Genomic DNA, 15,112 nt, shown 5'->3' with positions numbered 1-15,112 from the left:
AAATGTATGTATATTATACATTGTATAATATAAGTTTATATTATGTTTTAATGATTCGAATACCTCAAAATTTAAACTTGTATAGAAAATTCCAATTTAAACAGTGGTGTGTGTATCAAGTTTCTACGACTAATAATTTTTAACTATAACAAAAATCAAAAATTATTTGATAGTAAATCGTTATTTTACGCGTGAATTTTGGATTTCGTAAAAATTTAAACATAAGATACATTTTTTTAAATTTACCAGCGCTCAAATTCTTTTATAATTATTGTCTAACTAATTTATTTAACTTATGGAGAATCTAGTATATTCAATTTTCAACTCTTAGCTACTTACAAATTTTTTTATAAATTTTAACTACAAAATAATTAGCAAATATTTATGTTTTTTACGAATGTTTGTTAATATTTTAACTTCAAATGTTAATAAAAAAAAATCATAAATTGTGCCTATGTATTTTTATAATTTTTGGATCACAATAAGAATAACTTATGAAGAACTTTGTATTAAATTTTAAAGTAATTTTACTCAGCCAAAAATGTTTTATTGATATTTATAACAAAAAAAACTAAAAAAAAAAACGAATATTTAAAATACCTATAATAACCTTAAAATTAGTAAAATATTTAAAAAATTAAATCATATAAATAAAATGTCAATCTTAATAACTGGTGAAATTTTCAAGTATCTACGACTTAATATATACGAATACCTAATAACAAATATTGAAAATCTTTTGAGGATAAATCGTTATTGTTACAGAATTTCATAAAATTTAAAACTCAAACGCTCATAACATTTTCCCATAATGATGCTTCGAGTTTTCTATAAAGCTATATGACTATATAAGCTAAAACTTAAAGAAAACTAATTGTTTTACTCTTTAACCTTAGATATAATTACAAACAAGTTTGTGAATTTTCAACTATAAAATTTCTTGAAAATTTTCACGATTTTGACAAATTTCGTAAAAATTTTAATCTTAAACGATTATTATAAAAAAAATTGTGACTAATGAATGTTGAATTTTTTTAGCTACAATAAAAACAACTTATAAGAAACCTTGAATTCAATTTTTAGGTATTCTCAGGACACTTAAAAAAATAAAAAAATTCTTAGAAAAATCGAAAATTTCGGTTGTCTATAAATAACTAAAAAAAACCAAAATATTTTAAAAATTTAACTGTACCTATATAGATAACACGAATATAAATATATGATAAGAATTTCATGTGTTTACAGTGATTTGTTTTTGAGTTACAACCATAACAAAAAATCGATTTTTTTGAAAACTACTGGAAAATTTTTACTTTTGACTTCTATAATGCACCAAGAATATTCACTTTGTCATCGGAAACCACCCCCGAAGTTTGAAATTGAAGCATTATTATTTCGACAAGTTATGCTGTACATAGACACAAAAAAAAATACATCATTGTAAAAACCAACTTCGTTCAGAATCTAAAATAGAAACATATTCATCATAAACTATTAAATATACTTATAGGCTTTAGGTACAGTCTAATTAATTAAAATATAACATGCATTATTTTGAATATTACTAACTTTTTTGGAATTTTCTTTTGGGAAATTTGTTTAAATATAAAAATTTTGAACTTTTTAGTGATTTGATGAGGATATTTGAACACATTTTCCTGAAGAAAGTTCTAATAATATTGTAATTATATAGGTACAACTAGATTTAAATACAGCAATAGGGGAAAAAAAATATCAAACAATATTGGTTAAACATTTTTAGATAGCTATAATCCTCAAGATTTATCAAGTAACGTTTGTAAAAGCATCAACTATAAAAATAAATTGAGGCTTAACCAAACCGACAGCAGTCAATGAACATAGTCATTTGAATGACAAATTATTGATATAGAATATATTATATAGTTATCAACTGTACATACAATATATATTAAACGTAAGTATACCTACCTCTTCTCTCGCCAGTGATCATAGTTATAATGACTTAATACTATACATATATACCTATATATGGTACTTTAAGTTGTCTATCACACGTTATATTTTAATATATAGCTACCTATTAATGACCGCTTACAAGACCAACTTAAATTTCATATTCTTCCTTTTTTGTTTTAGCAATTGCCTCAACTCGCATATGAAAAATGAAACAAAAGACATTTTAATCCGCCGAATTAGCTATTTCTATTAAACTAAATAATGTATACAATGTAGGTAGGCATACGTATATTAATACTACCTAGGTATATAATATATAATATCAGTGTGTTACACACACTTAGAAACATACTTTTATTTATTATTATTTTTTTCTTTTTTTGTATTTATATTCATCGAGTTCCCCGAAAAATGTAATAATAATAATAATAATAATAAAAAACCATATCGAATAAATCATTTTATGTAGGATAAAGGGAAACACTCCCCGTCCACGATAAACGGATCGAACCGCCGATTAAAAAAAAAAAAAAAAAAAAAAAACAACAACAACAACCAAATCAACACCGGTGCTGCACTATCGTGCGGCGGCGGCTTTCTCGGTGGTGCAACAGGGTTCGGTCGGGCGGCAGAAACAACGGACCGTCGCGCGGCTTCACACGGATAATAATATTCGGCCGACCCACCCCCGCGCCGACCATCGCGTATAATACATATAATTTGGTCGCACACAGTACGTACTCACACACATACATATAAATTTCGAATGTATATATATATAAATACGTATACGTTTTACGTGTGTATGTGTGCGCGAGTATTATTGTCTGTGCATATTGGCGCCACCTCCTCCGACGGCGGCGGTGCCTATTTATACCATATACACACACCTGTACGAGTGTGCATTCATATATTATCATACACATAATATTATTATTATTGTACGCGCCGTCTCTTTTCACCTCACAAAGAAAACGACAATATTTTACGCGCATTATGTTATATACCTATACTATTATTATTATTATTATTACCATCAACGTCTTATATTATGTTTATATGTATATATATATATTATCTACAGCCATCATATTGTACATAGGTACCACGTCGCTGCGAATTCGCAGGGCCCCGAATGCGCGCACGCGAAAAAAAATAAAAAAATCACACGGCGCGCGCACCGCAGACCGGGGCCCGTCTTGTCATATAATAATAATAATAATAATAATCATTATTATTATTATACCTAAATAATTATAATAATATATTCGTTTCGTTTTGTGTTTCCCGCATATAGCATAATATATTATATTCCTACGACCTACGTCATGTCATTGTTATGTGCGGCGGCGGCGGTGTAATTCAGCCGACGACGACGGATGCGCGACGGACTGTGGTCTAAAATAATACAATACTTAATATATTATGTTATAAATATATTATACAATACATACTTTTAGAAAAAGGCTAACATGAAACAGAATGCTTAGTCATTTGTACATAGCATTTACAGTAAATGCGATGCACCTGTATGACCTGTATATAGTTATATAGTATAATATTACTAGTGTATAATATACTTAGTACTTACCCGATAAAAAACTTGCCTGTGATGTTGGAATTTGGAAATCATCGTTTTTTTTTCTATTTAAAAAAATATCCCTCGACATCATAGCCGATAACACATACAATTTTTTTCAATGATATTTTCATAGTTTTAGTGTAGAAGAATTTTGTTAAGTAAAGTTCAATAAACGTATTAAACAATAATACATTTACTCTGGCTTATTCTATATAAATTATTATATTAATTTGTTCAATCTCCTCTATCCCTATTTTGGATATTTTGTTTTTGTTCCTTACTTTACATTCGATTAGTGTTATATTTTTTGTATATTTCACGAAGAATTGTTTCTTTATCTTCCTAGATAGCAAAAACATATTATAATAATGTATTGTTACACCCATAGAGCAAAATGTCATTTGTGGCGGACTTGGTTATTTCGCCGCCGACCGTTTCGTACTAGTCTGGAAAATGATAATAGTGGTAAGTTAGGTTATGCGGTGGTTACCCAGTGACCGACTTGAAGTTGTGATGCATAACAAGTCGAGGGATATTTTGGTTTTTTTTTGTCCGAGCGCAGCGTAGCGAACGAGTGACAACGCGGGCATCACTGTAATAACGTTTTTTTCACATTGGTGTCACTGCTAAAAAAAATTACAAAAAAAAGGGTATCTGGTAAAGTTTAAATATACCTAATTATTAAGTTGGCGCGAAATTAAAACGAGCCAATGAAATGTGCGGAATTACGTACGTTGCTGGGACAACAGAGGGTTTGTTAATATATATAGTTATACGCGTCCGGTGGCGAAATAAACGGCGGTGAAACGAACTATAAACCCTGTTTGTGGTGCTTGAGCCGGTCGAAGTTGTGCTCTTGGAGTGTCAGATTTTTTATTATTTTTGAATGGTGACTGATCCGGTACATGTATTTATTGTAGAGATCGTTTAATTTGTGTTTTTTTTTTTTTTTTGTATAGAAGTTAACTAAAGAAATAGAAGCAGTGGCAAGTTTTGTATGAAAAATAGTATTTTTAAGGTAAAATTTATTCAAACTTGTATTAATGTTTTTCGACATAATTAATGAAAATCACTAAGCTTAAATTAGTTTCCTAACTCGTAATAGGAATAAAAATACTGTTATGTGAGGGAAACTGCGAGAAATAGCTCGTAGTTTTATACTATACCGCGAATACGAGTATAATACGGCTATAATAAGGTTTATTACAATATATCCTCATAGGAAATTCTTCTTTTTTTTTTATTACGTGAAAATTGCTATTTTGTCTAGTTTTTGTAGCAATGTCTTCGATAATAGTACACGACTTGACCGTAAATCAGAAACTACGCAATTAGGTAGTAATATTATATATAATTATGCACGATAAATAGAACAGCATACGTTCATTGTTCGTAAAGTGGCAAAATTTATTGGTACTCGCGATATAGTGGTATTTAGAGAAATTAGTGTTTGGAATATATTATACATGTCTATAAGGGCACTTTATGGTAATAATACTAAAATATGTTATTCGTATGATGTAAAATAGAATGCTATACTAAAATGCGAGCTAAAATGTTTACAATATTATACGCCCGTACACATATACCTATATAAAGGGGATGTCGAATGCTTTTTAGAGTGGACACGAGTATGTGCGCTCGTGTATATTTTATTATATTTAATTTATATATATATACAGTACCTATAATTTATATATATACCTATATAGATACATCTATAAAAAAACGGTGTCGAAATTGTAACCGTCCGCCACACACATGACATTAGACTAAAAGAGATGTGTGTTTTATTACTCATATTAATATATTACATATATGTTGGTACGTAATTGAAGGTTGGGAATTATTCAAGACTGCCCTGTTGCGAGTATACCGCGCGTATATAATATTTATCTACGTATACAAGTACCCGGTGAACAGAGTTGAATGAAACAATATACTCATTCAGAAATTGAAAAAATACTTTTTGGAGTACCTATTCGAAGCATTTACAGCATTAAGAATACTATTAAAATATAATCGAATTATGCGTAAGTATATTATTTACTATTTATATTAATATAATATAATACCTAAATGTCTCTTCGGCTTCGTGCAGAAATTACACGATTGCTCTCAGTTACACCATATTAGCTTATATTAAAATTATAATATAGACCAGAGACCTATATCTACTAAATATTATTATACATAGGGCGATCCTCTTTTCTTTATCCACTTTTTACTGTTGAGAAAAGTATATTAAGGTTTATGAATGTAATTTATAACTTATTTGATTAAAAAGTTTAATATTTTTTATCGTAATCGACATTTAAATTGTTACATTTTAAAAGGCAATATATTATACATAATATTTTTTTAATTTCAAAGCAGTATGTTTTTTCTGAAAACGACTACAGTATTTTTCAGTATTAATACATATAATTAATTAGTTATTAGTAGATAGTAGATGCCTATTAAAATGTTTATAGATGAATGTAGGAATGATATTGCCATCAAAATGTTGGTCTATACTCTATTGTACTATACGTATATCTACTTATACTCGACTGGTGCCATCTAATTACTTATAAGATATAACTGATACAAAATAGATGTTGGAAATTTGATTTCTATACATCGAATATCTTACAAAAATATTTTAATTAAGAATAGGAAATTAACTATGTATTGCTTTTGATAGTTTTTTAAGATGTTGAGTGCTTACTATTGAAATAATCACTTATATAATTATGTATAAAGAATATATTATTATGTGTATAAGTTCCTTCAAAAATATGATGATAAAACGTAGATATATTCAAATAAAGAACTTGGCTCATATTTTTTATGTCAGTAAAAGTAATCGAACTTCATTCCTTTTTTTTAAAGAAACTTTTTGAACAGAGTATAAAAAATTATTATAAGAAATAATTCATAGTGCATTGATGTATCAAATATTTATATTGTCTATGAGCATTGTGAATAAAAAAATAAAAATGCATATACATTTGATACTGTAAGTCTGTAAATGACCACCCTGTCATATTATTCACTTTATCGATTGATATAGGTACGTGTTTACACATAGTTTTCAATCAAATTGAGAAGCTGAACCTCATACTTCTATACACACTAAAAATATTAGTTTTTAAAGTATATCTAAGAATTTTTATAAATTATGGGTAATAATATAATATTATAGTATTCAAGAAATACTATGTTATTATTAATAACATAATAATATCGTGTTGATTACTCTTATATTATAGCATAATACCTATGGTTTATTATTTATCTAATTGGTTTTATCACAATTCTATGATAATTAGATGTTTTCCCAGGCTTTTCATATCTCAGCGAAATTCATTAAATATTTTTCTTACCATTAGTCATTACAGCATTACGTCATTTATTTCATGATAAACTTATATATACTTTATCCGTAATATTTGAGATGGATCAAAAATATATAAAAAAACATACCTATTATATAGTCTGATTTTTTCAATGTCAAGGTTATGATGACTGAAGACCGTTTGATTTTAATTCAATATAGAAATTACAAGAAAGGCTAATTTTAAAGAAATGTTTTGATTTTTAAATAAAGTAAAACTTTGTTTTAGATTTTGAGTTGAGCGATGTATTTAGCGACGTTATTTATTTTACAATGCGATGTATGTTGTTTTTGTGATAAGTAGATGGAAAAATATTTAGATTTTTAACTTAAAGACAGGTTTTTAATAAAAACTAGATCTAATTTGTATTTAAAAGGGTGCAAAATTAAAAATTTCCAGTACTGTTCAAAATAACCTGGAATTAATGAAAAACTAAATTTTTAAGCAATACCTATTTTATTTTATTGTTATAAGTTAAAAATAAATAACCGTAGATATTTTAACTTTAAACGATATAATTAATATTGATTAAGCGGGTACATATTAAATTTAAAAAAAATTTTGACTTTTTTTGGACTTTTTATAAATAATATTTTTATTAGTTTTTTTCTTATAAAATATGTTGTTTGAACATTTTTTTGCTAATGAAAATTCTCGAAAATTGAATATAAAGTTCTTTTTAAGATGTTTATTTACCAATTAAAAAAAGTTGAGAATACGTCGTAGTCACTAGATAGTCACAATGTTTTGTAGATAGTAACATACCTTCTCGCGATAGCATTATAATAGAATTTCTAGACATTCGTTTTTGACAAATGTTATAACACGCACAATACATTTAGTAATTTAGTATAATAACCTACTTAAGATAATGTTTGCAAATAATGATAATTGATTATTATTTTTGGAATGAATGCATTGCCACTTAGTAAATATCGTAGTTTGGACAAACGACGAGCGATCCATTTCCTGCTATTAACGCATAATCTTTATTATACATTTCCGTTAGGAGCATAGAATATAAAATAAATGTTCTTATAGCAAAAACAAGTCCATTATATCAACACATTTCGGTATACAATTTGTGTCTACGATGTGAATATTTTGTGATTAATAACAATAATATACATATAATGTGATACTAATATCCCATATCATTTAAAAATTGTAAAGAACTAAATTTGATGGAAGAATGACCATTTCCTGCCATTATAATATAACAGATTAATATTATTGTGTTCCTATCAATAGAATAATATTTACGTAGTAGTTACAACTGCCGGAGTTACTATTATTAGAACTAATGGTTAAAATGTCAATTTCTATGACCCTGTAGGTATAAATAATACAGAGTGATTCACCAAGTATGATCACCTTTTTTTCATTTTAAAATTAATTTATTTAAATTTGTATTTTTAAAATTTTTGGGAATAACTATCACAATTAAATTATTTAAATTTTTATAACATTTAAGAAGTATCCTGAAACAATACAATCCTATTTACATATAAGTACCAACCGTTTATAGATTCTGAGCAGAATTGAACAGTATTGATTTTACAATGATATATGTTACCTATGACTGATTTCTAATTATTTCTAGATATTTTTGAATTTTCAATTATTGTTGATTAAATATTTCGGGTAATCGGGTCCATCATAAACAGTTTGAAAATTTTATGGAAGATCTCACTATATTAGGAAGATCAGTATTGTCGACGATGTTTTGTGGTGACCTATACAACTTTTACGCATACAAATATATTACCTATGCATTTACCATACGCAATGACATTTTCAAAATAAATAGACGAATTTTAAGATATTAGGTACTTATGGTATCACCATGAATCCATATTCTATCCATATATAAAATTTAATTTAATTAATATATTCCATATTCACAAGGTGGTATATAATATTGACTCAAAAGTTAACAATAGTAATATGATATAAAAAAATATCATTAGGGACAAGGCACAATAAGTTTATATACTACGAGATATATCATATACCTATTATTTAAAATTTTACCGTGTCTCTAAATTTCGATTTTTGTAGATACCTTTTGAAGGTTTTTAGCGTGACGGTTTCGCCCTGTAGAAAATGCAGGCCGTATAATATTGCAATCTTAATCTTAAAATATGTATAACCGTTAAAAACTTAAATATTAACCGTTAACAATATTAATAAATATTTATTATTAATTATTATAAATATACTGAACAATGAATAATGCGTATGTATAGCCGTATAGGCATCTACTATTATAGGTATATATAATCACGGAACATCAATTGCGCACTGTCCCCCTATAATACAATATATTATATTACAAACTTCCGATCGTCTCATTAGTCATTAATATAATATAATATTATATTTAATATTAACGGTTTTAAAATTTGTAACGACGCGTTTCTGAATTCGTGATCTGAGACACCGATAAAATAATATTAAAAGGTGCATTTATACATATTACATATATATACATATATAATGTATAACTACACAACGTATAACGTAATAACGGCGGTTCGCAGACATGTATTGATAAAAATGGTATAATAATATATTATATCCACTCGATACGGATCTATATTATTTTTTACGTATATTACTATTGTTGTATTGCGTGCACTATACACATCGTCGTGTTATATCACCCCGTCTCTAACTATATATAATATAATAATATTATGATGAGTTGTGTACGGTGGTCGATAGCGTTCGATTTGAATTTCAAATTAAAATGGACGTATTGTTCTTGCGTGCCATACACACGGGGTAGTGAATATAATATGACTTGCGATGATGGTGTCCGGCGTGTTGTTCTCTACAGTCCGTCGTCGGAGTCGAACCGATATTTCCCTTGTCTAAAATAGTATATATACTTATTATTAAATAGGAGCTTACGAACTATATATATATATATACGAGTATATATATTAAGTAGTATTATATGTATGAAAATCTGGCCAGATTCTGTTTTTACGGTTTAAATGACGGTACATACTTATAGCTGGTGATATTCACCTGCACTCGTCAAACGGTGCGGGTGGCGCCATCGTCGAGGGTGGGCGGACGTAGGTATAGGTGTACGTTTGTGTATTGCGTCCACCTTAACATTTACTCACATTTTCACTGATTATAATTATTGTATGAATAATGCTGTTTTATTTTTTTAAAGTAAATCTGATTAGTGCCTAATCAACAATATGTCACGTGTACAATTATATTTAAAGTTATTTTCATTTTTCACTCGATTATTTTATTAACTAAACATCACGATACATATGGTGGTGTATATTATTATATTAAAATATTATGTTGGTAGGGGGGCCGACCCTCTTAACAGCTAGTCCTAACCGACACGATGCATAATATACAAACTTCCCACGGGTTTATGAGATGATATATGGTGTATAATATTTATATATATATATACAGTAATACTCCGTATAGATCACGCGATGGCTGACAGCTGTGTTAAAACCTCAAAGTTCCGCCAACGACACTGGTGTGAAACGCTTTCACCTAATTATCTATCCAAAGGCTATATAAAGTTATTGTTTGTTTGTTATTATTATATATAGGTACTGTAATGTATTAAGCATGACGATTGACGACCGGTCGGTACTCGGTAGTTACATTAAATCTGTCATCGCTTTAGTGGTCCTTTTACTATTTTAGCACATGTATATGGATTGGGAATTGAGTACAGATTATATTCTATAACATACCTATACGTATATATTATTATATGCTTTGGAGCTATTTTCAAATAAACTGTAGTACCTAATTTCTTACGCAAAAATGTCGAGCAGAAAAATCAATCATTTTCCACACATGTAGTAGGTATTGTGGAAAATGTCGTGTCGGGTTGGACCATTGAAGACTTCTGGCTGGATATCAGTGCTCACCACAGCAGTGAGTTTAATAGATATTCTATTGTGTTACTCTAGATAATATATTAGATACTATAGTCTTTAGATACAACCATTATTATTATTATAATTAAGTATTAAGTATTTTAATCAACGCTATTTCAAAATTATAATGTAATCCGAATTAATAGACTCTAGTATACGTATGGTCTATATGGCAATTACATTTATATTGATTTATATTTTAGACTAAATATAATATACGTATATCATGTATTATAATATATGTATAATATTTCAGTGCTAATCTATTTTGCTTTTGTGATAATGTTATATTATTAAGAAACTATTTTTATTCAATATTATTATTGTTTTAAAAAATAGCATTTTACGAATGTACGCCATATTAATATATTAGGTACTATGTTAGAGTGTATAATACGTAACCGTTGTTTTCCGTAATTAATATCGTTTCGTCGCCAAGACGATTCGATACGGGCGGGGAAAAAAATGAAATGAAACTGCGCAATGAGAAATTTTCGATGCTGGGTGAACGGCGTTTTGTGTTTGTTTTTTTTTTTTTTGTTTATCTCAATCGGAAGGATTATACAATAATAATATCGTTGTCGCCACCGCAACAAAGCGCATATATTACGTGTTATAATAATATGCGGGTGGACGAATGCATTCGGTACTTCTACTACAGGTATAATATCAATGACGCGCTATTTTTTTCTTTTCAATAACTCCACCGTCATCGATTTAATATCCCTGACCGTTTTTATCCGATTATATTCGTAAGCAAAAAAACATGTAACGCTATTTGGCTTACATTATATTTACGACAAAACACATACATTGTAATACACAATTTATAACAATTATTAATAAATATTACAAACAAGGACGCTAAAGGTAAAACAGGGGTGGCGAACCTATGGTGCGCGCATGCTAAATCTGACAAGTTGGCCATATTTTCATAGTATCTATGGGAAAATATTAATATTTATTTTATTTTAATATTTATTTTTTATATTATATTATATTTTTTATTTTTTTTCATTGTTTAATATTGCGTTTAGTGAAAAAAAATATATTGTACAAAATTAGTTATTATTTCTAAAAAATATAATTATCAATTATAAAAAAATTGAAACTCACTCCTTACAGACATATTTTTTTTTAATTTGATTACTATATTGGTTCATTTTAAATGAAACATGTACTTATAAAAGTTCATTTTTTATAATGAACTACTTTGAATTAAAATAGTGGATTAATGCATAATTGGAAAAATAATTATGCCGCTTCTTTTACATTAAAATACCTATTACTTATGAAATACACAATTTATTTTAAAATAATTTCACAGAACATTTTTAAGAATCTACCATCCTGAAAAAAATGTTTATAGGTACACATGAACTTACTTAATATGAAATTAGTGGCAAATCAATTTGTTTAAGACTTTCATTACGACTTATAACATTTTGGCATGTGAATATGTGTTTCGAAAAAGGTTCCCCTGGGCTATAGTCTACTTTCTAACGTTAATTCTTATTGGTGCAGCAGTTCAACTGTTCAAGTATACATGGGCGCCCATTGGGAGGGGCAAGGGGGGGCACTTGCCCCCCCTGGACAAAAAATATTAAAAACTTGTTACTCAATAAATATTACCATAATATAATTATTATCTTTACATTTGAGAATTTTTTATTTTGACCCCCCCTAAAATTTTACTTATGGGCGCCCATGCAAGTATAGTAAAGTTTTTTTAATTGATCGTGTGTAGGTGTAATAAAAAAAACTAGCGCATAGTGAATTGGTTGGGAATATTTTAAATTTCCAAAATAGATAATGGGTATAGTAATTTGTGCCCATAAGTATGTGTTATGTCTAAGTGATATTTAATGATAATAATGGAGTTTATCGATGTTTGTCGTTTATTTTAAACACTGCTGTGATACATTTATTGGTGTAAAAGCAGCCTGATGATTATTAGTTTTAATCTGAAATATGCAAAAAAACAATTAAAAGCACTAATAGCCAAATTACAAAACAATTATTATCATATACCTAATAATATACATTTATACCATGATATATCAATTTAGATAACTCGAAACTTAATATAACTTAGTATTATCTTTCTGTAAATACTATAAAACAGCAAAAATAAATTCTTGGTATAGATAGCTAATATCTTAAAATAAATCGAAATGTCATTACGCTTAGTAAAATGTATTATAATATAATTCACATAAAAGTATATCGGTTAAATAAATAATTTCATCCTAATTTGAAATAAATGTCTATAAAAAATAACTTCTTTTATTTTAGACTTTATAATGCTGTTGTATGAATTACTCACGAGGAATCCATTAGATTAAATTTTTAAGAATTTTGGCATGTTAGATAAGTTTTATAGATTTTTTTATTTTAATTTTTTTTATTTTTTATTCGAAAAAAAAAACTAAAAAAAAAAAATTGAAAATATCTCATGGCTATAATAATAGCTTGAAAAGAGCCTAAAAACTTTTTAAAACGTCATCATTTAATGAAAATATGAGACGTGAGTATAAAATATTGGTGAAAATTTCAAGTATCTATTATAATAACAATAATTTTTTTTTAACTTAATTATAAATTTTTAATAATTGTTTGAGAAACAATTATTTTACTAGTGAACATCGAATGTTGTAAAAATTTAATATTAAAATACTAATAAAATATTAATTTGTCTTTCCAGTTGAATTATCATTTTATATTATAAAAGTTGAAAAACTTAAAAAGAACCTTGTTTTAAATTTTTCAAATAATAGGTGAAAATCAAAGATTTTTGTGAATTACTAACTACAAAATAATTTACTAATTTTACGAATTTAAGCTTTTATGAAAATTATAGCGACTATAAATTTTTGATATTTTTTAAACTGAGAAATTAATAACTTATGACGAGCTTTGTATTACATTTTCAAGAATTTCTACTTTTCGAATATTTTTTAGTCTATATAATATATGAAAACGAAATTATAACAAATCAAAAATTTCTCATAAATAGCTCAAAACAATCGAAATATCTTAAAAATTATATAGTAAATAGAAAATTATGATATAAAGATTTCGTTATTGTTTTTTGAGTTACACTAAAAAAAAGAGATCATGTATTTGTATGTAAATGTGTACGAAAAATACTTTTATCTCTCACCCCCCTAAGACTACTACTGATTAGTCTGGTCAGTCCAGTGAAGTATTTACTATTCACGTATTTATTTTTTAATTGGGAGTATTCTACATTTTTAGTTTTACTTAATAATTATTATTTTCTATAATGTTCATTAGAAATTCATTTTCATCAAAATACATGGATTATATTAATAAATTGAGAGGGTCGACGACAGAAGGGAAATGAGTACTCCTCGGGTTCGACCTCTCCACCGTCACAGGATTTTCGTTTTCTTTGTTACCATCACATTACATATTTATACATTCATACCCGCTTCCGTGAAGACAACTGTTTAACGGAAACGTATATGTGTGTCGTGTGTCTGAGGTCAGCGGGAAGGTTGTCCGAAAAAGTAACTGGTGTAAAATACCGACTTGAATCTTCATAAAAATAAAACGTTTTAATAAAATTAATGTAAAAAAAAGCCTATATAATAAATAACACAAACATAATGTATGCGCGTATCGTAACTTTACTAACTATAAGTCGTATATAAGTGTATATATATATATATATATATATATATATTACTTTAGTACATATTTACCGTTGTTTCATTCACCGTGTTCTTTTATAAATCGTCAACTATTCGAGTTCGACTTTACTAACAGTATATACATAATATATATAATATATTATAGAAAGAAGTTTCTTAATGAATCGTAAGTGTATAGGTATAGATAACATTGAACCTATTTAAGGATAAAAACAAGTGCATCAAACCACTGCATTTATTAAATACGTTCGATTACGAATAAGATTGATGGTTTTAAGAAAATATCGGTGGGTTCAGTGGTGTCAAGCTTAGATCTAGTATGAGGGATTTAAGATGAGCGGAGGAACTATACATATTTTTCAGAAAAAATATAGTTAAAATTTTAGTATAAAATAGATTATTTATATGGATTTTAAGACTATTTATTATATAAATGAATACATGTTATAAGAAATTTTAAAAAGGGGGACTAAAGCAGTAAAGCCTACTTGCAGCATAGCACTCTCCTGGATCTGCATTTATTTTCAATAATCCCCGCACACTTTTAAATAATTTTCGGTATTAACCGGGAAAGAGAAATCGTTGCATCTGTGATCTGTCTGT

The 15,112-nt window shown here is 27.5% G+C and overlaps 1 long non-coding RNA gene across 1 annotated transcript; it reads left to right on the top strand.

Moving 5' to 3' along the window:
- Positions 1-4,316: 4,316 nt before the first annotated feature.
- LOC126552904 (uncharacterized) lies at positions 4,317-5,533 on the top strand. The gene is made up of 3 exons (XR_007606357.1): positions 4,317-4,409; positions 4,480-4,538; positions 5,359-5,533. It is a non-coding gene; the product is annotated as an uncharacterized LOC126552904 (long non-coding RNA).
- Positions 5,534-15,112: the final 9,579 nt, after the last annotated feature.

Source organism: Aphis gossypii, chromosome X, assembly GCF_020184175.1.
Source record: "Aphis gossypii isolate Hap1 chromosome X, ASM2018417v2, whole genome shotgun sequence".
Lineage (NCBI taxonomy): Eukaryota > Metazoa > Arthropoda > Insecta > Hemiptera > Aphididae > Aphis > Aphis gossypii.
Note: the sequence above shows the minus strand (reverse complement) of the source record. Positions and strands in the feature narration are given on the sequence as shown.